This window comes from Notechis scutatus, chromosome 2, assembly GCF_049901735.1.
Source record: "Notechis scutatus isolate UNSWTSFEM ecotype Mainland chromosome 2, rNotScu1.2, whole genome shotgun sequence".
Taxonomy (NCBI): domain Eukaryota; kingdom Metazoa; phylum Chordata; class Lepidosauria; order Squamata; family Elapidae; genus Notechis; species Notechis scutatus.
This window is the reverse complement of record NC_142010.1, coordinates 2,101,157-2,127,838: the sequence shown is the minus strand read 5'-3', so window position 1 is coordinate 2,127,838 and position 26,682 is coordinate 2,101,157. Positions and strand designations below refer to the sequence as shown.

At 40.0% G+C, this 26,682-nt stretch overlaps 1 protein-coding gene across 1 annotated transcript in view; it reads right to left on the bottom strand.

The window, feature by feature from the left end:
- The window catches only part of LOC113426308 (uncharacterized), a 532,245-nt gene that overhangs the window by 99,030 nt on the left and 406,533 nt on the right, over positions 1-26,682 (bottom strand). The window lies entirely within an intron of this gene.

Genomic DNA, 26,682 nt, shown 5'->3' with positions numbered 1-26,682 from the left:
CTGCACAATGGCATCACTTGTGGATGGACTGAAACTTGTATACCAAAAATATGAAAAAGAAAAACAAGAAGGGAAAGATGTCCTTGGCACTCTTTTTCAATTTTTAGAAATGGCAGTTTGTACTTATGTAAAGCTGAATGAGCAACAGGATGATGGGGACAAAGAAGAAGCCATCTTTGATGAACAAATAACTTTGGCCGGAAAAGGGAAAAAGAAAGAGAAAAAGGAAAATAAGACTTTAAGATCTGGAAAAGCAACCCAAGAAGAGAAGAATAAGGTGAAAAGGGGACATTATGTTAGGAAACAACAGAAAGGGGGAAAGCAGAATAAAAGGGAGGTGGAGAGACAAGGGGGTAAAGAGGACAAGGAGAAGAAGAAGCAAGGGAGAAAGGAAGGGATGAGAAGCCTTAATGGTGGGGAGCAAGTTGTAAAGAAGCAAAAGTATTTTAGAGATAATGGATAATATTTTATTGAAAAAGGGATTCTAGAAAGGTACATAAGATTGCATTTCTATATTTGTATTTGGAAATAACCATAGAAAATTAGAAATAATATGTAATTTAAAATGCAATAAAATATTTAGTATAATCTAGTGAAATTTTTGTTAAGAGAAGGGGAGTACTGTAATGGAACAATGATTTAAGATATGTGATGTGGGGGGAATAATTTTGGAAAGCATAAGTGTTCCCACAAAGGCATGATATTTAACTGAAATGGATAAAATGTTTAAGATATAAATGATTGTTAATATTAATGATTAGACTATGTTATTCTAGTGAAACTTTTTGTGAAATGAGAGATTTGAAGTAGGAGAAAGGGGAACATTGTAATGAAATAATGATTTATAATATGTGATGTGGGGGGGGGGGAATAACTATGGAAAATAGGTGCTCCCATAAAAGTATGTGATTTAACTGAAAAATAATGTGTTAATGTGTTTTGATAATACTGTATAATTTTAGAACGTACCAGACAGAATCCCAATGTAAGTTATGTGTTTTATATTAAGTATTATAAATATAGGGGAAAGAGATAAAGGCATCATACTCCATTTAGTGTACAAGAGAAGTTTTTTCCAAAGAAGAAAGATAAATGGATAGCTGGAAATAGAACAGACAAAGAATAATAAATATTATGATTCGAATTGAGAGGAGATAAATAAAATAAAATTGAGAAAATTTAAAAGAGAGGAGAAGTTATATAGAAAATTGAAAATGTTAACAAGATATGGAATGGTATATAAAATGAATATGAATTTGAATTTGTGTCTGTATCAAGAGTTTTAACCTGGGACTAAGCAACTTTCAGAAAAGAGATTTTTTATGCTTTTATGTTTGTGTTTCTGTGTATTTATGTTTTGTATGTCTTTAAAAATTAATAAAATTTGTTCAAAAAACAACAACCATGGAATTAAGGAGAAGCTTCCTGACAGTGAGGACAATTAACCACTCGAACAGCTTTGCCTTCAGACATTTTGGGTGCTTCATCACTGGGGTTTTTAAAGAAGAGACTGAACAGTCACTTGTCTGAAATGGTATTCGGTGTCCTGTTTGAGCAGGGATGTTACTCGATTTCATCGAGGGCCACATCAGGTTGGTGTTTGACCTCAGGGGGAGGTGTGGCCAAGGTGGGCATGGCCAGCATGATGTCACTTGTGTCAGGGGGCACCTGTGGTGGCCCAAATGCTCTGCCAACAAAAACAGAGCTTTGGGGGGCACGTACGGCCCTCGCAAACTCTATTTTTGTCTGGAATGGCCTCCTGCAACCCTCTGCCAGCCAATGCTTGAGAGAGCCATGTGCAGCTTGGGAGAGCCATGTGCAGCCCTCTTTGAACTCCATTTTCGCTGGCAGAGGCACCGTAGGCCGGTCCTTTGCTATTTTCAGGGCAGCCCTGCAGGTCAAATCTAAGGATCCCACAGGCTGGATCCAGCTCCTGGGCCTTGAGTTTGACACGCCTGGACTCGGGTCTCCTGCTTAAGCAGGTGGTTGGACCTGAGGACTTTCCAGCTCTATTCTGAGTGACTAATTGACTGAGTGGATGGGTGACCCACAGAGTTATAACGTGACCAGAAGGTTGTGCTCTATGAGGACCACCAATGAACATTACCCACAGATAATTCAGAGCTCCCTGGTGTCAGGGTTCTGACAAATGCTCCAATTAATTCATGTGCCTCAAGCCGAGTTTCAAAAGAAATCCAATTATTTATTAGGGGATACATGTTGGCACTTTTCTCAATCTCAGTCGGCTCTGCCATACATAATTTACTGTCCACTATGACCCTGTTTCCCTCCTCCTCCCAAGGTGTGTCATAAATCACATTCTCCAATGAAGCACTTTCGCCGGGGTGTGGAAAACACGCCTCTCTGGGCTTGGTAACTTGAGACACAATCTGGAGAATGGTATACATGGAATATGCTTCTGATCATAGCAACGAACTGCTCCATCAAATCTCCCCCCACTCCTTCTTATGGCAACTTTAGAGCAAGCCAGGAATGCTTTACGAGTTGACACCTGGTTTCAAAGTGAGCATAAAAGACAACAGGACAGAACATCAAGGGAACTTGCAAAATTCATGCAGTTATCATTTGAAACATCTCAGCAGTGGGGGAAGGCCCTTAGATTTACCATCTGACTTTCATCGTTAAAACTGGCACAAACTACCAATACCTTCTCTTTTATCTTAGATCAACTACAGTGTCATCAACCAGGTGACCGAGCAAAACCATCATTTCACTTTTTCATATCGGATCACTCCAAACCAAGAACCTCTTTATTCAGTTTTTGCCCAGCTGCTCCTGCAGTTCCAATGGACGTGGATTGGCCCCCTTTCTGAGGACAATGAAAGAGGAGAAAAATTCAGAAGATACCTGGAAAAACTTGCTCTAAAAAATGGGATTTGCATTGTCCTCTCAGGAACTGTCCCAGAAGCAAATATGCAGACAAGTGCTGGAGAAACTCTCATACAAAAAAAAAGGAAAATATTTTATTCTCTTATCAAGAGTCAAATAAAAATTAGAGTATGCCAACTGGATTTTTAGGCCTCGGGAATGTTAGCAGCAATAATACAAATAATTGATAGGATTAATACATCCATTATGGGAAGGGTGTGGATTGCAACAACTTTGAAAGTTTTAAGTGTAAGTGTTTTTGACCTCTGTGTTGATCTCCAAAACAAACATGCTTTATTTTCCTTCCTCATCCAGACAAAGAGAAAGGCTCAGTATTATGACCTTAAATCTTATGCATCCATGGTCATATTGTATGGAAAGGAAGCATTCCAATGTTCCTATTCAAATCCTCTGTTATCAAAGAAAGTTTGGAAAAAATGCAGAGAAAAAGAGAATTGGGAATTCCCATCCCATGATGTGATTGCAAGAATCCTGTCTCAGGATTCCTCCAGGATTTCCCAAATAATTCAAATTGTGGGCTGGGTCCTCAGTGCTGCCTCTTCCTCCCAATGGAGTAAGAGGAGAATGTAAGTTGGATACCATCAACCACCCCAGATTGTACAGCCATGGCAGGTGAGTCTTCTCCTTTGAGGCTCCATTGATTCTCCTTTTCTGATTCATCAATATTAAATTAGATGTCGAAAGGGTTGAGATATTCCAAAGAGCAGTTGCCCAGTTAGTGGTATTTGAAATTGAGTGTCAACCCTGAAACTGACCTGACTGAGGCCATTTTGATGCTTCAGGGTTGCCACACTGGAGCAGAGGGATAGGGAGGGGGGATAGAGATAACTGGGGTTTTGTAGCCAAAACAAAATATTTTCCCCTGGGAACCAAGGACATTCCCACTGATGGCTGAAGGGAGGATGAGTGAAGTCACCAGGAAACCAGGCAACACCTTGATTCAACTATATGTCTGGTTGTTTGGAAAGGAGAGAAAAACTTTAATTAAGTGAAAAGCATGGGAACATTTAGAGTCAGATTTCACAGCCTATGCCTATATGATATGTCCAATAAAAATGATATATATATATTTTAAATACACTTAATTTATTTTACTATTAAAATAGACCAACAACACATACATAAATGCAAGAGAAAAAAAGAAAACAAGAAAAAAAAAGAATAGAAAGAAAAAGATAGAAAACAATTAAAAACATTTTCATCTTCAACAGTTTGTGAGACCTCCTTTTTATCCTTATTTTATGCCATATACACAATTAATCCTTACATATATCTGTATATCGCTACTATGATTCTATCATATCTTCTCTTGCCTTTTAGTGTGAAATCTATCTTTGGTCTATCCATTTGTACCAGCAGTTCCAGCTGTCGTAATATATAGAAGTGTCTTTATCTTTCAATGCCAAGGTTAATTTGTCCATTTCTGCACAACTTGAAATTTTTTGGATAATCATCTCCTCTGATGGAACATGAGGCTGTTTCTAATATTGTGCAAAAGCCAATCTGGCCACTGTCAAAATATGTATTATTATATATTTCACTTTTTTTGGTAGTTCATTATCAAAGATCCCTAATAGAAAGGACTCTGGTTAAATTAGACCTGTTCTCTTGTCATTTCCTCCAGCCAATTTCTAATTTTCTGCCAATATTTTTGAGCTTCTCTACAAGACATATGAAAGAAAGTCCCCCCCCTTTTTTTTTTGCATTTCCAGCAATTTGGACTCATATTGGGGTGCATCTTCACTAATCTCGAAGGAGGAAGGTGCCACCTGTCAAACATTTTATACGCTTTGTACGCTACCGATTTTGTGATTTTGTTATTTCTACCCCAGACCTTTTCCCATTCTGTGTGCTAGGTTCCTACTCCAGGCTATCATGTTCCCTTTAACAATTTCTTCCTCTAATTCTACCTCTAATAAATAATTATAAAAATTTATTATAATTTTTTTGACTGATACAATTTTATCTAATTGCTGGAGTTTATTATTAATTCCAAATTCTTTCTTGTCCTGTTTGTATCTACTTTGAATTTGAAGATATGCCCACCAATCAATTTTTAATCCCTGATCTTGAAGGTCTTGCCACGATTTCAGATTTCCTTGCATATCCAATAGGTCCTTATATTTAATCATTTTAGTAATATCCAGATTATTTGGGTGGGTCATTGCCTCCATTGTTGAAATCCAGATTGGTATCTTTAAGCAGTGTTTTTTCCGTATTTTCTTCCAATTAGTCAATAATGAATCTCTGATTAGGTGTCTGTGAAAATATTTCTGGCTAGTTTTCCCAATATCCCATAAAAAAGCATGCCAACCCCTCTGTAAGTCATGGCCTTCTAAGAGTAATATTCTCTTATTGGTTAAATTCACCCATTCCTTCAATCGTACTAAAGAGGCCGCACTATAATACAACTCCCAATTTGGGAGTGCCAACCTTGCCCTGCTCTTCATATCCTGCATTGCCTTTAAGTTTATTCTAGGTGTTTTCCCTTGCCAGATGAATTTTGTAGTTATTTTGTTAAGTTCTTCAAAAACCTTTTTGTGTACTTTAATTGGAATTGTCTGAAATATATAGAGGAATTTTGGAAGAATATTCATTTTAAAAGCAGCAATCCTGCCTAATAGTGAAAGTTGCAGTTTGCCCTGTGTTTCTAAATCCTTCTTTACCTGTTGCATTAATTTGTCATAATTGTTTTCCTTTAGTGTCTTACAATGTGCTGTCAACCATATTCCTAAATATTTAACTTTCTTTATCACTTGTAGTCCCATAACTTCTTCTAGTTCTAATTTCTGTTCTAATTCATTCATCAGTTTTTCTCCTCTTTCTATTGGTTCTTCAATGAAAAAAATCATATCATCCGCAAACGCTTGCAACTTATATTCTTCTTTCTCAACCTTTAATCCTTTTATGTCTGGGTTCTGTCTAATTCGCATTAATAATGCTTCTAGTGATAATATGAAGAGCAAGGGTAAGAGTGGGCAGCTCTGTCTGACTCCTTTTTCTATTTTTATTGGGCGGGTATATTCCCTGTTTATTATAATATTCGCCTGTTGTTTATCATAAATGGTTGTTATAATATTTTCAAATTTGGTGCCTAAATTCATATTATAAATTTTTTGGATTAAAAATTTCCAACTTAAATTATCGAAGGCCTTCTCTGCATCTAAAAATATAAGTGCTATTTGTTTTCCGGGGTGGGCTTCGTAAAATTCTAAAACATCTAATACTATTCTTAAATTATTCCTGATTTTTCTGGTCGGGAGAAATCCATTTTGGTCTTCATGTATATGCTCATTTAAAATTCTTTTTAGTCTACTTGCTATAATAGAAGTAAATATTTTGTAGTCAGTATTTAGCAAAGAAATTGGCCTATAATTTTGTATATATCGGGGGTCTGAATCCTCCTTCCGGATCAGTGAAATCAATGCCCCTCTCCATGAGTCTGGCATCCTGGCTGCCAATAAGATGTCATTAAAAACTTCCACCATAAGAGGTCCTATTTGTTCTGCTATTGCCTTGTACAGCTCCCCTGGGATCCCATCTGGTCCTGGGGATTTGTTGTTTTTCTGGTTCTCTATTGCTGATTTCAATTCGAACCAAGTAATGTCTTTGTTTAATAATTCTTCCATTTCTTCCCCAATTGCTTTATCCTTCATTTCATCTAAATAGTTTCTTATCCTATCTTCATTAACTTCTTCCTTTTTATATAACTCTTCAAAATATTTATGGGCAATTTCTTTATTCTGTTCTATCCCTTGTTGTATATCCCCTTTCCATCTATTAGCTGATAAATCATTTTTTTTCCTTTTTTTTAATCTATATGTTAACCATCTCCCTGGCTTGTTGGCATGCTCAAAATGAGTTTGTCTAGTTGTATTCAGATTTATAATCATTCTCTCTTGTTCAATTTAATTCAATTTATGTTTAGTTATTGTTATCTGATTTTGCAATTTTAAACCCTTGGGGTACTCTGTAATTGAGTTTCTAATTCCTTAATTTTTGGTGTAATTTGTTTTGCTGGGCGTATTTTTCTTTGTTCCTCTTGGCTTTATAAGAGATTGTTATCCCTCTTATTACTGCCTTCATTGTATCCCAACTGTTTTGTTTCGTAGTTGCTCCATTATTATTTTCTTTTAAAAAATAGTTTAATTCATCCTTGAGTTTGTTAATATATTCTTTTTCTCTTATTAACTGAGTATTTAACATCCATCTTTTCTTGGTTTTTTCCCTACCCTTCCATATTATCTGAATTGGATTGTGATCTGCCCATTCATTGGGTAGGATTTCAATCCCTTTTATCTCATTTGCTATTTCCCCATTCATCCATGCCATATCAACTCGTGTCCATATTTGATGAGGATTTGAATAGAATGTAAATTGTTTTTTCTCAGGATTTAATCTTCTCCATATATCAATCAAATTTAACTCCTTCATCATTTCCATGCATATTTTGGGAAGCTTCCCAATAAAAATGATATTACTTGGAACCCTGACAGTGAGTTAGAGAGAGAGAGGTGATAGAGAAAAATATTTCAAAGTTAAACAACCTGTGCTAGTTTGGTATGCTTTTGTAGCAGAAATAGCTCAATGCTGACAAAATGTAAAAATTAAACAAGCATTAGAATAGTCCAGCAATCCTCAACTTTTTATTGTGATCACAAAGTCATCTAGTCTCCAAGCTAAGGAGTTCAGCTGGGTTGTTTGTTCTGGATTAAAATTAGATTTTGCTGGGTAAAAATTTGTAACATAGCAGCAAGGTATAAATCAAAGCATCTTCTGGGGGGCAACCAAAGATTCATCCAGAAATATCCTGAACTAATGGATTTGCTTCCATAGCTATTCTTTGAAAGAGGTAACATTGCTATGCAATTTTTGTTACATTCCTAGCCCAAAGTTAAACTCCGCTAACTTCATCTTGATGAAGACTGATGGTAAAATTGTATTCTCCATCTTCTCCCATGACAAGTTTTCCCATATTTGCAAATGGTGATGCCTCAGATGGGCTGTGACGGTGAAGCAGCAAAACATAGAACTTGAAACTTAGAATAATAGAGTTTAAAAGGACTTCACAGGTTCCCTAGTCCAACCCATAAATTGAGCAGGACACCCTATACTAGGGGACTTCAACTTCCAGAATTCCTCCTCCAGTCATGTTAGCTCAGGAATTCTGGGAGTTGAAGTCCACAAGTCTTAAACTTGCCAAGTTTGAAGACCCTCGCCCTATACCATTTCAGAGTAATGGTTGCCCAGGTCTCTTTTTGAAAGCCTCCAGTGATGGAGCACTCACAACTTTTGAAGGCAAGCTATTCCATTGGTTGATTGCTCTCACTGCTCAGAAATTCCTCTTAGTTGTAGGTTGCTTCTCTCTTTAAGTTTCCAACCATTGTTTCTTTTGTCGCCTATTGGTACTTTGGGAAATGTTTTGACCCCCCTCAAATATTAGAAAAGAAATATCTCATATATCCCCACTCCTTTTCCTTAGACTAGACATACCAAATTCCTGTAACTGTTCTTGGAATGTTTTAGCCTCCATCCCCCTAATAATTTCTTGTTACTCATCTCTGCAGTCTTTCCAGAGTTCCAATATCTTTTTCATATTGTGTTGATTACCAGAACTGGATGCAGTATTCTAAATGTGGTCTTATTAAGGCTTTGTAAAGTGATATTAGAACTTCATGTTACCTTGATTCTATCCCTCTGTTAATGAAACCTAGAGTTGCGTTGGCATTTTTGTCTGCTGCCACACATTGTTGGCTCATATTTAAGTGATTGTCCACTAGGACTCGAAGTCCCTTCTCACAGTTATTGGCATTAAGCTAAGTTTCACATAGTCTGTAACCTATACTATTGGTTTTTCTTACCTCAGTGGAAAACCTTACTTTTATCTATGCTGAATTTCATTTTGTTAGGTAGGGGCCCATGTTCAGTTTGCCAATATCATTTTGCCAAGATCTTGAACTTGTCTTCAGGGGTGTTGCCTATTCTTGCCAGCTTAGTGTCACCTGAAAATTTGATGAGTTCCCCTTCAATTCCCTCGCCTAGATCTTTTTTGAAGATATTGAAGAGTGCCAGGCCTAAAATGGAAGCTTGGGATATCCCATTGCTTACTTCCCTCCTCAGAGGATTACATGTTGAATATTATTTGTCAGACAGATACAAAGCCACCTGGTGGTGTTACCTATTCCATGTTTTCAAGAATGTGAGATCAATATTGGGACTTCGGGTTTGGGCTTCTTTGGTGACAGACCGAAATTGCGATAGTCCGTGGTTTTGATCCGTGCTTGCCGCTGGAGCACCCCGAGCCGCCTGGATTCAGGGCTGAAACCCCCCCATAGAGGTGGTGAAGAAGGGGGAGCCATCAGCGGGGTTGAGGAGAGCTGCATCTCTCCTCCCCAGCTGGCCATTACTCCCTTTCCCAAAGGCGGTTGCAGCGGTGGTCAGAAATGGCCACCTCAAAGATTGTGCAGGACAAGATTGTGCAGGAGGAAGTTTAAAGGAGAAAGTTTGACTGAATGGATTGAATGGAGAACATCTATTTAGGGTACCTGGAACCTGAATTTTAAAGACTAATACTATTCCTAAAAAAGAATTTAAGCTGTGAAAGAGAAAGGGAAAGGAAACGGAATTGGCTTTTTTTCCTCTAACATTGACAGTTTTAACTGACTTGGAACATTAAGAAGAAGAGATTCGAATAAGAAATTGATACTAATCCACTTTGACATTAATAGGCTATTTCTAGCTGAAAATAAAGTGTCAAAGGGATAAAGATTATTGGATAATTTAAAAAAACTTTCTTTAAAGAAAAAGAAAGAAAGCAGTGGAGGGGAAAAGGATAAAAGAGGGTGGAATCTGGAAAATGGAGGAGACCACCTGGAACTTAACAAAAAATTGATAGTGGAATTTTAACAAGGCTTGCAAAAGATACATTGTAGCTGAAACTTTGTTACAAGAGAACAAAGTCCCTGGAAAGAGAAAGTGAGAAAAGAAGCAAGAAAGAGTTTTGGATTATTAGATGATTCCTGGAACTTTGGATGGAGGATCCTAATGAAATAAGATAAAATCAATTCGGGGTTGTTTAAAATTTTTTAAAATGGCATCACTCCTTGAAGAGTTAAAAATGAGACTTAAAGAACAAAAAGAAGAAGCACAAGATGGAAGAGGATGTCTTGGCTTCGCATTTCAATTTTTAGAAATGGAGATCTTGAACTATGAAAAACAACAAGAAATGCTGGCAGAACAAGAAGGGCGAGACAACAAAGAAGCCATCTTCAATGACCACGCAATTTTAAGTGTGGTAAAAAAGGGAAAGGGGGGAAAGGGAGTTAAAAACTTAAGTACTGAAGCAACAACCAAAAAAAAGAGTAATTTGAAAAGTAATCATAATATCAGGAAGAAGCAGAAGGAAGGATCACAGAAGGGAGAATCAGATAGAAAAGGGAATAAAAAGGGGAGGGAGAAGAAGAGAGGGAAGAGGGAAAGGGAAAGAAGCTATAACAGACAGAAACAAGATATAGAGGTACAGGAAAAACATACAAGAATTAAAGGTATAAACCTATTTAAAAGACACAGAGACAATGGTTAAAATTTAACTTAAGGAGAGAATTCTGTAAAGGTGCATGGGATAGCATTGTTATATAATATGTTAGATGATTAAAGTGATAGAAAAAAATTCTATTGATGTGCAGTGGAATATTTGTTTGTAAAGAGAATAAGGCTCTCAATGATTTAAAAAGAACGTTTAAAAAAAACTGAAAAGAAACATGGAAGATTTTTATCAGTTGATAAGATGAACTTGAATAACAATAATAACTTTATTGACTACTTTTAATAACTATTGTTTGGTTTTTTATTTAAAGACAGTAATAAATAAAATATGAAATATAGATGATTAAAGTGAAAGACAACTGATATTACTAGGTAATGTTTGTTAAAAGAAATAGAAATGTAAAAGATTGTTATTAATATTAATGGCAGAGCTGTACTTGAATAGAATAATTATTCCATTTGCTATTGTTATACATATATACACAGATATATATATACATATATACTTGTTTCTTTTAAGAATTTAGTGTGTATTTTAAGGGAATGTATTAAGCAGAATTTGATTGAAAATAGGTATGTGTTATAAAATGGAGGTTAGAAAATGAATGTTAAAAAAAAGAATGTGAGATCAATATTGAACAAAGAGGTGTAAATTCCTGGAGAATAACTGAAAGAAGCTTCCCATGAAATCTCCTTCAGACTGTAGTGATGATTTGAAGAGGTTGAATTATTCAGAGTACCTCCAATCCAGAATAAGAGCAAGAAAAACATTGAATAAAGGCTCAAATTTTTTCTATGTTCCTGCAGCTTCATAGGTTCCCGAAAAACTTCCAATATCACAATATTTCCAGAGATGGGATTTATTTTGATGAAAATGGAGTTCCTCTTGGTGACTTTGATATCATGCACTGGACATCAGTTTGGAACAAATCAAATGCGGGGGTGAAAATTGGGAGTGTAGAAAGCCAATCCTCCTCAGAAGTCAAGATTTCTATCAATCAAAGTGCCATCCAATGGCCAACTTTATTTAACAAAGTAGTTGGATTTTGCTCCTCTATTTATCTCCATATGTGTAAATATTCTGCTCAAAAATAATTCTTATAAATACCAATTGAGATAACTTCCAACTAAGAGAACTTAAATTAATTTATTAGATATCATTTTACTTTAGAGGTCTTACAATAATCTGTCACACACTGGAACCTGCTGCATTATCTTTTTTTCAGTAACAGAAAATCCAGAATGTCTATGGAGATTGTCAGTCATCCAGGTCATAAATTCATAAATTCCAAGAGGCCTCAACAACTTTCAGAAAGACTGCTAACGAGCAGATGACTGCAAGGAATATAAATCCTTCCATACTACACCATTCAGTCAGATCTGAAGAAGCTTCTGGAATGAGAAGTTAAATGTCTTCAAGAGAAAACAAAGATCAGTTGTCTTTTGAAAAAGCACTTTTGGGAGAAAATCAAGAATAGGAATGGTTAAGCATACAGAATTGCATAAAAGGAAGATATCCAGAATGTGGTAAGGGAAATGAGGGCAGCTAAAAAAATCCATTTACATATGATGATACAATGATCAGTTGTAGGACAGAAAGATAGGGATTCTAGACAAAGCTAGATTTTCCTGAGAAAGCTAAGATGGAGAAAAATATATACAAGTTATAGCATTCTCATGCATGCCCTAACAAGAAACACCTTTTGCAATGGAACTTCTTTCCTTTGGAAAGAAGAATAAGGCAACGAGTCTGCTTTGAGATCTAAAATGGAGATTGAAAGAGGAAAGAGAATGACCCTTCATTTGCCCCTTGCAAGTAGAGTAATTAAAGTTTATGCCATTATTTCTTGACTGATTTTGTTCAATGTGCTCCTGAGCTTCTGTAAGCCAGCTGATTTCAGTAAAACCTTCTAATTCATATTAATCTTTCATGTTTAAAGGTAAAGGTTCCCCTTGCACATGCGTGCTAGTCATTTCCAGCTCTATGGCATGGTGCTCATCTCCATTGCAAAGCCGAAGAGCCTGCACTGTCCAAAGACTTCTCTGTCATCATGTGGCCAGCATGACTAAACATTGGGAGCACCTGGAACGCTGTTACCTTCTCACCAAAATGTTCCCTATTTTTCTATTTGCATTTTTAGATGCTTTCGAACTGCTTGGTTGGCAGAAGCTGGGACACGTAATGGGAGCTCACTCCATTACGTGGTGCTAGGGATTCAAACCGCCAAATTGCCGACCTTTCTGATAGACAAGTTCAATGTCTTAACCACTGATCCACCACGTCCCTTTATATATTGCCTCTAATTCATATATTGCCCTGATTAATCTTTTGGTTTATGTTCAGACAGTGCCTTATTCAAGATGTACAGAAAGTTGCTCCCCGGGTTATGCCAAGCTTTTGAGAGAGGGAGCCCAAGTTTGCTGCTACAACTGTTCTCTGTGGCTTCTCGGTGGCTTCAAAACAACAAGGATACAATCAAAACTTCTCTATTGCTTTTTGGGGGTATTTGATCAAGAAACAAGAAAAAACATCACACATCTTGAAGGCATCCACAAACATTTCAAAGATTGAGCACTATCACCGAATTTTGCACGATGACACGAGCATTAAAATAAATAATTAAAGGTTGCTGCTTTCTATTGAGGTGTTACTTTCTTGCTTGCTTTTGGGAAAGAGGACAAGTTTTGACAGCGGATAATCACATTCATCTTCAGCCTTTAAAAAGGTTGTTGGATATTTTAACTAATGTTGTGTCATATGAATATCCCTGGGCAGAAATATGATATTATTCCTTGAAAATGAAATAATTGATTTCTGATGCGGTTTTCATGATCCTACAGCAGCATAAAGAGAGACACACTAACCTTTTTTTTTCAGATGCAGCCCATTGTGAAAAGTGTCCAGATGACCAGTATTCCAATAAGAAGTGGGATCAGTGTGTCCCCAAAAGCATAAGCTTCTTATCCTATGAAGAATGATTGGGACTCCTCCTGACTTTCTTTGCCATTGCTTTGTCCCTAACCACTGCCTTTATTCTGGGAATCTTCATTAAATACCGAGACACTCCCATGGTCAACCGTGAACTCACCTACGTCCTCCTGGTTTCACTCCTGTTTTCTTTCTTGACCTCCCTTCTATTCATTGGTCGCCCCATGAAAATGACCTGTGTCCTTCGACAAACCATTTTCAGTATTGTTTTCTCTGTTGCCATATCTTCTTTGCTGGCCAAGACTGTAATGGTGTTGGTAGCTTTCCTCACTACAAAGCCAGGAAGCAGGATGAGGAAATGGCTGGGGAAGGGTCTGGCCCACTCGATTGTTTTATTCTGCTCTGGTATTCAAGTAGGCATCTGTATGATATGGCTGGGAATCTTTCCCTCGTTCCCAGATTCTGACTTTCATTCCCAGCCAGAACACATCCTGCTGCAGTGCAACGAAGGTTCAGTGGCCATGTTCTACATTGCCCTTGGCTACATGGGTTTTCTGGCTGCTATCTGTTTCTTGGTGGCATTTCTGGCTCGAAATCTGCCAGGGACCTTCAATGAAGCCAAACTGATCACTTTCAGCATGTTGGTTTTTTGTAGTGTATGGATATCCTTTGTCACCAGCTACCTGAGCACCAAAGGGAAATACATGGTGGCTGTGCAGATCTTCTCCATCTTGGCCTCCAGCCCGGGATTACTGGGCTGCATTTTTATCCCCAAATGCTACATTATTACACTGAGACCTGACATGAACACCAAGGAACATCTGATGATGAAATCTCATTAAGGCTCCTTGTGTTGGTTTTTATTTTTGTTCAGTTTATATCCAGTATAAAATCACCTATCTTGAAGTAATGTTTTATGTACTCTCACTTATTTTTCTTCATTCTGTGTGCATTTTGAATTATAATAATTGAATAGTAATGTTGCTAAAACAATACAAACTATTTCAATTAATCATATCTTTCAATTGGCACAATCTGAATTCATGTTAAAGCATAACTATCATCAATGACATTAATAACATTTCTGAAACCAGGCTGGATAAACTGTTACCAGAGGTGTTCTGATATGGTTTTAGACTAAATAAAAGATTATGGCTAATAATGTGTGTTTTTGTTGCTATATAGGTTGGTGTTATGGTTCGTTTTCAGGGATGATGTTTTTTATTTATTTTGTGAAGCAATTATAAGATAACAGGTATAACTATAAACATACTTATGTGTTGTGGCTCCGGGTTTGGATTCTGCTCCTGTGGCAGATATGAGTTCAAGTGATGAGGACATGGCAGCAAAATATGAGCCGGCATTGCTTAGCGATTTGGATAGTAACCAGAATGAGGAGATGGATGTAACAAGGGAAGATAGACCTGAAGTAATAGAGTTGTCAGGACCTTTGACCTCCTCTGGTTCTTTATCTGATCAGCAGCCGGGAATGGCTGACAGGGAAGGCATGAGAGAGTTTTCCAGTGGAGATGAAAATTTGGAGAACTTATGGCTAGACGTCAGAAACAGAAGGAGGCTGAGAAGACAAACTCAGTTAGAAAGGAAGCGTCGAGCTAGTCATTAATTAGGGAAATTAGCACGCTTCATAAGTGAATAAAAGGACACGGCTGGGCTGGTGGAATTCGCCAGAAGCAAAGTGACTAATTGGGAGTGAAGACATGCAGCAAACTCTCTGAGGCTTGTGATTTATTGCCACGCCAGGATTGCCGGACAGAGTGTGGATTTATTGCTGTGTATTGGAATTTACTCCAGCCGTTCTCTTGTGGGGGTTTGTTTTTGATTTGAATTAATTCTGAAACGGCTGCTTTTTGTTTTGCTCGCCTGGAATTAAAGGGGAGACATAACATTTATGAATACCTGAAATGGATACGAATAAGGAAAAAAAAGAAAAAATAAGACAGGGAAGGTAGGCACATTGGTGCGTTTATGCACGCCCCCTACAGACCTCTTAGGAAACGGGTGAGGTCAATAGTAGACAGTCTAAGGTTAAAGTTTTTGGGGTTTGGGGAAGAAACCACAGAGTCAGGTAGAGTATTCCAGACATTGACCACTATGCTGCTGAAGTCGTATTTTCTGCAATCAAGTTTGGTGTGTTTTACTCTGAGTTTGTGTGTATTGTTTGCTCTTGTATTGTTATTGTTGCATTCTGAAAAGACTGAGCTGAAGTCTTCACTCCGGTCCGTGCTTCCAGCGGGAACATGGATGGTTCCTATTGGCTGATGCCGTTTGACAGCTGACTATAAAAGGGAGTTGTCAAATGGCATCAGCTGTTTCCCGCCAGCTGGCTGCCTTGTTAGCGTGGCAGTCGCGGTAACCCTTTATTGTTTCAATAAAGATAAAGCTGAAGTTTGCTCTACATTCGCCTCTGTTATTCTGCCGCTCCACTACAGTTATGGTTGAAGCTGAAGTATTCATTGACAGGTAGGACAATGCAATGTATGATTTTATATACTATACTTAGATCGGAAAGAACGTGGCATAGTTCTAGGTTTTCTAGGTCTAGAATTTCAAGTCTGGTGGCATAAGGTATTCTGCAACGAGTAGAGGAGTGGAGAACTCTTCTTGTGCAATATTTCTGGACTTTCTCAACTGTGTTAATATCAGGTACGTAATGTGGGTTCCAGACTGATGAGTTGTATTCGAGTATTAGTCTAGCAAATGTTTTGTATGCTCTAGTTAGTAGTATAATATTACCAGAGAAAAAGCTACGTAATATTAGGTTAACAACTCTTAATGCCTTTTTGGCTATGTAGTTACAGTGGACTCTAGCACTTAAATCATTAGCAATGAATACTCCAGGATCCTTGACAGAGTTTGGATGATCAACAAGGTCTTGACTATTCAGCCTGTATTTTATTTTCTGATTTTTTTTGCCAATATGTAAGACAGAGCATTTATTTGTTGAGATTTTAAGTTGCCATTTGTTTGACCATTCTAATACATAGTCGAGGTCTTTTTGAAGGGTAGCAGTATTGTCTGTGGTATTGAATAGCTTAACATCATCAGCAAAGAGACTGCAGTTGCTCTTAATATGATCACAGAGGTCATTTATGTAGAGTATGAAGAAAACTGCCTTAGGAGGCACCACTATTGACAGGTACAGAATTTGATAGGATGCTCCCAATTTTGACCATTTGTTGTCTATTTGACAGGAATGCGTCTATCCAGTCATGCAGGGGTCCAGAGATACTATAAGATTTTAGTTTTAGGGGTAGTTTGTGGTGTACCACTGAATCAAAGGCTTTACAGAAGTCTAGGTAGATTGCATCTATTGCTTTGCCCTGATCGAGTTGTGTAGTCCATATGTTTTTGCAGTGCAAGAGTTGCAGATTCCAGATTGTTCCTTTCTTGATTCTCAAAGTAGGATTATTCTCCTGAGTCAAACAAAACTCTTTTCTCCAACTGCCCACTTTTGTGGCAATGTTCGTTCCCAATTCCCCTTCTCATTTTTAAAACCATGAATATTTATACTCCTTTGGGATTTCCACCACAACAATTAATTGCCAATCAATGTGACAACCAATGGGATAGACAGATTCTGATTTTCATTCCCAGCCAGAACACATCCTGCTGCAGTGCTACGAAGGTTCAGTGGCCATATTCTACACTGCCCTTGGCTACATGGGTTTTCTGGCTGCCATCTGTTTCTTGGTGGCATTTCTGGCTCGAAATCTGCCAGGGACCTTCAATGAAGCCAAACTGATCACCTTCAGCATGCTGGTTTTTTTGTAGCATTTGGATCTCCTTTGTCCCCACCTACCTGAGCACCAAAGGGAAATACATGGTAGCTGTGCAGATCTTCTCCATCCTGGCCTCCAGCCTGGGTTTACTGGGCTGCATTTTTATCCCCAAATGCTACATTATTACACTGAGACCTGACATGAACACCAAGGAACATCTGATGATGAAAACCCATTAAGGCTCCTTGTGTTGGTGTTTATTTTCTGTTCAGTTTACATGCAGTGTAAAATCACATACCTTGAAATAATGTTTTACATGTTGTCGCTTAACTTTCTTCTTTCCATGTGAATTTGAAATTATAATAATTGAGTAGTAATGTTGCTAAAACAATTCAAACTCTTTCAATTAATCATATCTTTCAATTGTTACAATCTGAATTCATGTTAAATCATAACTATCATCAATGACATTAATACAATTTTTGAAACCAGGCCAGATAAACTGTTACCAGAGATGTTCTGATATGGTTTTAGACTTAATTAAAGATTATGGCTAATAATGTGTGTTTTTGTTGCTATATAGGTTGGTATTATGTTTTATTTTCAGGTTTTAAAAAAAAATTAATTTCAAAAATATATTTGATTAGTCTCTTCTGGCTGGATAATGTAAGATCACTCATAGATAAATAAATGAGTTAGATAGATGAGAGAGGCTGAGACAGAGAAAAACAGAGAGACAGCTAACATTCTATATATTAAGAACAGATAAAATATCAACATGAACTTTGGAGCAACTTTAATCTTTTTCTCTGAATCAATTAATGAGACAAATTGTTATTTTTGACAATCTTCAATCAAAAGAAAAATGTGTACAACTCTGAATGATTTGAGGGGGAAATCGTGTAGAAACCTGATGTCACAATGAAGGTGTGCTTATGAATATTAAAATTGGTTCCTGTTTTTTTATCCATGTCCATATCCATATTCATTTCCATATACACATAGTGTGTGTATGGGTGTGTCCTGCCAACTTAGCAATTCAAAAGCATGTAAATGCAAGTAGATAAATAGGTGCCAGTTTAATGGGAAAGGAACAATGTTCCATGCATCTGTGGTGTATAGTCATGCCAGCCACTTGACCACAGAAGCATCTTCAGATAGAGCTGGCTCTACATTTGTGAATCAAAGATGAGCACCGCCCCTTGGGTTGGTCATGATTGACAGGGGAAATTTTTTTACCTATCTCTACCTAAAAATTTACCTATAAATATATAAATTTGTTTTTGTGCATGTTTCTTTTCGTTGTCTTTTTGTCAGTCAGTCCTTCAGTGTACTGCAGATTAGGAAAGCTATGTCATATAAGTCAGTACTACTTTTATCTAACCTTGTCTTGGTAATGGTCTCTGAATGCAATTACTTCTGCGTACTGCGCTATGTCTCTTTCATTCAGAAAGCACTGGAAAAGCAAAGCCTTCCCAAATGCAATTGCAATATATTTTTATTCACATACTGACCAGTTTTACTCATTAGGTTAAATCAGGATTCTAGATTGTCTGGATTTTGATTTTTGTCATTGTAGTGTCAAACCTACCCTAGCCACTTCTAGGTTATCTGCAAAGGTGAGAAACATTTCCTCCCTCCAATCCTTTACCAAATCAAAGAGTCCAGAGCCCAGCACTCAACAGGAATTAACTCAACAAGAATGAAATGGTATATGGTTTCCTACCTAAACAGAGGGTTGGGCTACAAGACCTCAAAGGTCCCTTCAAACTCTGCTATTCTGTTCTGTTCTATTCTGTTTTATTCTATTCTATTCTATTCTATTCTATTCTATTCTATTCTATTCTATTCTATTCTATTCTATTCTATTCTATTCTATTCTATTCACTTGGTGGTGTTCCATATGCATCATGTCCATCAAAAGATTGCCTCACAACACATCAGGAAAATCCTGCGATTCCTTTGCAAGAGTCACACACTTTTGGTTCCAAGGTATATGAAGTATGTATGTATGTATGTATGTATGTATGTATGTATGTACAAGATCTGTGAATCTTATATTCCATAGTGAAGCTGCTTGAAGTAAAATGCAGTGGGATTAACTTGGAAACATCCCTACCATCTGTCCTATTCGCTTTGTTTATGACTTCTCTAATAAATTCTTACTTGGGTGGACTTTGTCTCAGAGTGCTAAATTTGGGATGGAGAATTTCGTTGGAATGCTGACATGTGTCCCTAAAATTATAATTTTCTTATCTTATAACAAAATTCTGGGTATCATCCTGACTCTCTTTGTCATTGCTTTATCCATTACCATAACTATTGCCTTTATTCTGGGAATCGTCATTAAATACCGAGAAACTCCTGTAGATAAAGCCAACAATCAGAAACTCACCTACATCCTCCTGGTTTCACTCCTGCTTTCTTTCTTGACCTACCTTCTGTTTATTAGTCACCCCATGGAAATGATCTGTCTCCTTCAACAAACCATTTTTAGTGTTTTTTTCAGTTGCCGTGTCTTCCTTGCTGACCAAGACTGTAATGATGATGGTGGCCTTCCAAAATACAGAGTCTAATACAATATGAGACTGAAAGTCCATTGTAGTAATAACTGTGGGTATGATTTTGTCATGCCACTTGGGGTTTTCTATCAGTTTTTGGTGACACTTGTCTTCAAACCTGTGTGGAAGCCTCACAGCACAGAGCTCAGCAGTGCATTCTGACAGCTGTCCTATATCTTTGGAGTCCATACTTTGGAGTCTACGTGATGGTGCAATTCAACTAGTGTAACAACCGGTTTGGTGACTGCACATGCTCAAAATGCACACTTTGCACTCATACAAAAGACAATTTTTAGCTATAATACATACCTCTTCTGCAGCCCTGGTGAGTAAAACAGCTGATGCACAGCAAATCACTCTGCCGCACGAATCAGCTGTGCTCAAAAACAAGGAAATAAAGCATAGGCAGGGGTGGGTGGGTGGGGGTCAAATGATCATCGGAACTAGCAGTTCACCCAAACCAGTCTGAACCGGTAGAATCCCACCCTTGAGTCTACACCTTTGGAATCTGAGCTTCAGGTTAATGTTCTCCCTTGAAGCAATTGACTGTCCAGGCAATATATGTAACTAATTAATTTATACTCCATTAAATGATTTTAGAGGATACAATGGAGAGAGGTCTCAAGACGCACACTTAGCAGTAGGACTCATACCTGCACATCATATAGCATTGGCCATGGCTCAGCTCATGCTGTTTAGCCATTCACCTTCAGCTATTGTTGGTATTGTACTGATATAGCACCATCTCTTGGTTCCCTATCTAAGAAACAGAAAATATCACCACATCATGAAGAAGTCAGTAATAAGCTATTTTTCTGATTAATGCACCAGGGAATTCTGACTAGATCTTCTTTGTAACCATGAAGACTGATAGTCATCCACATTTTGAAAGATACAAGACATTTAACAGGGGCCTCCAATAGGTTGATCGATATATCATGATCTGGAATTAACCATTCTGGAGTATATAACCTTCATTGAGAAAGATGGCCTTATCCACATCAGACAGAATGAGAAAGAAGTATAATGGCCAGAGGTGGTATTCAGCAGATTCTGACCAGTTCTGGAGAACCGGTAGCGGAAATTTTGAGTAATTCGGAAAACTGGAAAATCCCACCTCTGACTGGAGATTTTACAGTATCCTTCCCCTGCCAGGCCCACCAAGCCACGGCCACAGAACCAGTAGTAAAAAAAAATTGAATCCCACCACTGATACTGGCCCATCACCTAGTTCAAGAACATTGAAGTTTTTTTTTTTCACATTTTAAGCTTTAGAATCTCAAGAATAAGTTTGCAGACTAAAAAACAATCAAACTTCCCTGAATTGTTCCTTTCTTGATTCTCAAATTAGGATTATTCTCCTGAGTCAAACAAAACTCTTTTCTCCAACTGCCCATTTTTGTGGCAACGTTCATTCCCAATTCCCCTTCACATGTTAAAAATAATGATTATTTATTCTCCTTTGGGATTTCCACCACCACAATTAGTTGCCAATCAATGTGACAACCAATAAGATAGACAGCACCTGATAATCTGATTTGTAACAGCCTCTTTCAGTGATGAGGGCAGAGGTTGGAGTAAAGCTGGACAAATACTATAGCAGTCTAAAAGTTGGAAGATAAAACTTCCAAATTTGGGGGCAAACTGGCCTTCCTCACTGTAATTGTGGTCTTCTGTGATCTCTGAGATTTAACTCTGTGCTGAAGAAAGAACTGTAGGAAGGATCTCTTGCACGATATGTCAAATGTTGATACTGCTGCATGTACAACTTTTTCTGCTTCAGCTTCTGTCTCAAATTCCCTGTGCCAGTATGCTGATGAAATGTCCATTTAAGGTGATAATGGAAGAAAAGGAATGGTTCCATTACTACAAACCAGGAGACTACTGGATTACTGGAATAATGTCTGGAGTCTTAGCTCGATTGTACCAATTTTCCTTCTCGAAGACTCCTACCCACCAATTGAAAAGGTAATTGTCAGCATGTCCAGGATTCTGGTGATTGATTTTACCTGCTCCAATATTTTTTCTAGGAATGATTTCACTTCTTCTATTCCTCACTCTGAGAGAAAAGCAAGCCATTATTGCTCATCCCAATTTCCTTTAGAGCAGGGGTCTTGAACCGTGACAGCTTTAAGACTTGTGGATTTCAACTCCCAAAATTCCTCCTCCAATCATGTTAGCTCAGGAAATCTGGAAGTCCACAAATCTTAAAGTTGCCAAATTTGAAGACCCTTGGTTTAGAGTAAAGGCTCCTGGGGAACTTGATGATTTTGTAAAACCTGAGTTTGCAAAGTTCCTTTTAAGTTCTTCCACAAGTGTCAGCTTCAACACTGACCAACACTGGGCATTGCCAACTCTGTCCCATGATGAATCTTGCCTGGATGGGTTCTGCCTGCTTTCAAAATTATTGCCTTGGGTACTGTGGAGTCAGCAACTTATTTATTCATATTTATTTTATTTATTTATGAACAATAGTGAAGCAGTAACTCCCAATAAAGTGATTGAATGAATACCTTAGAACAGAGTGAGATCTCTTGTATTTTCTCCCCACTGTTTCTTCCCCTTCCTTATATTTACTCTACAATTCCTACCACTCACCCCACTCTTTCTTTCTACCCTTTAACATTTTTGTGGTTTCCCTGTTCCTTTTGATTTAAATAAAAGGGATACCTTTTAAAAACCAAATTTAAGGAGGGGAGAGACTTTATGTGATAAGTTAATGTTTAGTCACAGAGGAATCACATTAACTGGAGTTAACTGTAGAATATAGGAAAATAACTCTAAAGCCATGAATATTCTGCAGCAAATCTCTAGGTCTAAAAAAAGGTCTAATCAAACATTTGAATCCAGCTGTTAATCATGTCCAGGGTGGAATAACAGGTAGAAATCAGATAATATAACCACAACATACACAATATACACTTGGTAGCATCTCTTATTAACATTCTGGAGGAGTGGGAAGATTCAGATTTCCCCAAAAGCATTGGGCTAGGAATAGGGGTTGCGAGCTGTGAGCATATCTAGTCTGGTGCCTGGGGGTAAGGGTATGATTTTAATTACATTTTATGGATTGTTGTGAATTGATATGAGTGATATATTAGCTTTGTAAATAGGTAAGTCAATAAAATAAACACTTTGGTTTTGCAATAGTTTATTCTAAGCAGTTTGATGCAGTTACAATAGCAAGAAACCTTCACACTTTCTTTTTGACTAAAAAGTTACTATTACTATTGTAACTGTTTTCCTTACCTAGCTACTGAACTATAAGTATAATTTTCCTCATTTTTCCCTCCCAAGTCATAATTTGGAGAAATTTATAGGTAGAATCAGTTCTGGTGATTTTGATAGGATTCCTTTGATCCTGACATAATAAGCTTGCTATCTCTCTCTGATATTTCTTTTGGCAAGAAGCTCCTAGTGGTGTTAATTTCTCATAGAAATTTCAAAAATGTCTTATCACCTGCGAAGTCCAAATAAATGGAATAGTTTAATTGAATAATGAGTATCTGATTATCTTTTTGGCATTGCACTATATAGATATAAAGCTACACTAAACATGACATGCTTTCATGAAAGTCCAAACTGAAGATTTATTTATTTATTGCAATTTCTCAAACAAAAACAAGAACAAGAATAAGAGAATAAAAAAATACACTGACAGGGACATTTGGTGCACTTATGCATGCCCCCCTCTACTGACCACTTAAATATGACGTTAGGTCCACAGAAGTCGAATCAGGTAGGGCTTTCCAGACTTTGACAACCCTATTACAGGAATCATACATTTTTAGAGTCAAGTTTAGAAATATTTACATTGAGTTTAAAGTGGTTGTTCATGCGCCCATTATTGCGATTAAAACAGAAAACGTCATTTACAGGTAAAACATGACTACGTATCATTTTTGGATGCAATACTTAGATCCCACTGCAAGCGACACAGTTCTAAGTTATCCAAACTGAGAATTTTGAGCCTAAGGAATTCTATTGTTTACAGAAGAGTGCAAGACTTTTCTCATGAAGTACTTCTAAACCTGCTCAATTGTACTGATGTCAGATATATGGTGGTGGTTCCAAACAGTTGAACAATACCCTAAAATTGGTCTGGCATAAGTTTTATAAGCTCCAATTAGCAATACAATGTTTCCAGAAAAAAAAGCTTTGCAAAATTAAGTTTACAACTCTTAGTGCTTTTTTAGCAACACTGTTACAGTGACCATTGGAGCATAAATTGTCAGAGATAAGTACACCTAGGTCCTTGACAAAGTGAGGGTCATTTGCTAGATCAATGCCACCTAGCTTATACTTGACATTCAGATTACCGTATATACTCGAGTATAAGTCGACCCGAATATAAGCCGAGGCACCTAATTTTGTACAAAAAACCTGGGAAAACTTATTGACTCGAGTATAAGCCGAAGGTGGGAAATGCAGCAGCTACTGGTAAATTTCAAAAATAAAAATAATTAATTTGGGAAACGATCTCACTATCTCACGTCGCCTCGGGAAGGGAAAGGCAAAGCGCTTTTGCCTTTCCCTTCCCGGCTGGGGCTGTTGGGAGTCGCTGCCGCCTGCCTTTCCCTTCCCGGCTGGGGCTGTTGGGAGTCGCTGCCGCCGGCGCGGACCCAGTCCCGCCGCCTCAGGAAGGAAAGGCAAAGTGCTTTTTGCCTTTCCCTTCCCGGATGGGGCTGTTGGGAGTCGCTGCCGCCGGCGCGGCCCCAGTCCCGCCGCCTCGGGAAGGAAAGGCAAAGTGCTTTTTGCCTTTCCCTTCCCGGATGGGGCTGTTGGGAGTCGCTGCCGCCGGCGCGCCCCAGTCCGCCGCCTCGGGAAGGGAAAGGCAAAGTGCTTTTTGCCTTTCCCTTCCCGGATGGGGCTGTTGGGAGTCGCTGCCGCCGGCGCGGCCCCAGTCCGCCGCCTCGGGAAGGGAAAGGCAAAGTGCTTTTTGCCTTTCCCTTCCCGGATGGGGCTGTTGGGAGTCGCTGCCGCCGCGCGGCCCAGTCCCGCCGCCTCGGGAAGGGAAAGGCAAAGCGCTTTTGCCTTTCCCTTCCCGGCCGGGGCTGTTGGGAGTCGCTGCCGCCGGCGCGGATCCAGTCTCGCCGCCTCGGGAAGGGAAAGGCAAAGCGCTTTTTGCCTTTCCCTTCCCGGATGGGGCTGTTGGGAGTCGCTGCCGCCGGCGCGCCCCAGTCCCGCCGCTCGGGAAGGGAAAGGCAAAGCGCTTTTGCCTTTCCCTTCCCGGATGGGGCTGTTGGGAGTCGCTGCCGCCGGCGCTGCCCAGTCCCGCCGCCTCGGGAAGGGAAAGGCAAAGCGCTTTTGCCTTTCCCTTCCCGGATGGGGCTGTTGGGAGTCGCTGCCGGGCGCGACCTCAGTCCCGCCGCCTCGGGAAGGGAAAGGCAAAGCGCTTTTGCCTTTCCCTTCCTGGATGGGGCTGTTGGGAGTCGCTGCCGCCGGCGCGACCTCAGTCCCGCCGCCTCAGGAAGGGAAAGGCAAAGCACTTTTGCCTTTCCCTTCCCGGATGGGGCTGTTGGGAGTCGCTGCCGCCGGGCGGCCCCAGTCCCGTGCAGCCTCGGGAAGGAAAGGCCACGGCTTGAAGGCTGCAGCTGGAGCGAAGCTGCGCGCGCAGCCGCTATGTTAACATCGGATCGGGCGTGCCGGACGGTTCCGACCGAGCCCGAGCATCGTCTTTGGCGCCCGCCCAGCACCGCGGAGCTCCTGTACCGGGAGAAGTGGAAGACACCCCCGGGGCGGGGCAGGAGAGGAGCTTCTCCCACCCGCCCCTCTTTCGCGCCACCGGTGTCCCGCAGGACGACCCCGCCCCGCAGTCGCCGCCGCTTGAAAGAGACGGGCCGGGTGGATAGAAAGGCGCCGGGCGCCCTTGGAGGAGAAGGTCCCAGCATTCGCCTGTCTGCCCGCGGATGTCAGCGGAGCTTTGCCGCTGCTTCGTCCGGGGTCTCTGGGCAACACGTCCACCCGAGCGGGGCTTGTCACCTCCGGCACGCAACGAGCGCTGCCCTCGGATTCCCTGTCTGGTTGCCCCCTTTGAGGGCGATGGCAGTAAACTGTTCCCGTAGCAGCGGCTGCTTCGCAGACATCTGCGGGCAGACAGGCGAACGCGGGACCTTCTCCTCCAAGGGCGCCCGGCACCTTTCTACCCACCCCGGCCCGTCTCTTTCAAGCGGCGGCGACTGCGGGTGGGGTCGCCCTGCGGGGACACCGGTGGTGCGGAAAGAGGGGCGGGCGGGAGAAGCTCCTCTCCCTGCCCCGCCCGGGCGGGTGTCTTCCCTTCTCCCGGTACAGGAGCTCCGCGGTGCTGGGCGGGCGCCAAAGACGATGCTCGGGGCTCAGTCGGAACCGTCCGGCGCGCCCGATCCGATGCTAGCGCAGCGGCTGCGCGCAGCCGCTCCAGCGGCGGCCTTCCAAGCCGTGGCCTTTCCTTCCGAGGCGACGCTGGGACTGGGGCCGCCCGGGCGGCAGCGACTCCCAACAGCCTCGGCCGGGAAGGGAAAGGCAAAAAGCTCTTGCCTTTCCCTTCCCGAGGCGGGCGGGACTGAGGTCGTGCCGGGCGGCAGCGACTCCCAACAAAGCCGCCGGGAAGGGAAAGGCAAAAGCGCTTTTGCCTTCCCCTTCCCGAGGCGGCGGACTGAGGTCGCGCCGGCGGCAGCGACTCCCAACAGCCCGGCCGGGAAGGGAAAGGCAAAAGCGCTTTGCCTTCCCCTTCCCGAGGCGGCGGGACTGGGCAGCGCGCCGCAGCAGCGACTCCACACCATTTTTTTTCAGAGGGATCTGACTCGAGTATAAGCCGAGGGGATTTTTTCAGCACAAAAAATGGGCTGAAAAACTCGACTTATACTCGAGTATATACGGTATGTTTACTAATATGTAACACAGAGCATTTATTGATTGAAATTTGAAGTTGCCAAATAGATGACCATTCAGACACATAGTTGTGATCACTTTGCAAAACAACAGAATTATCTGTAGAATAGAATAATTTTACATCATT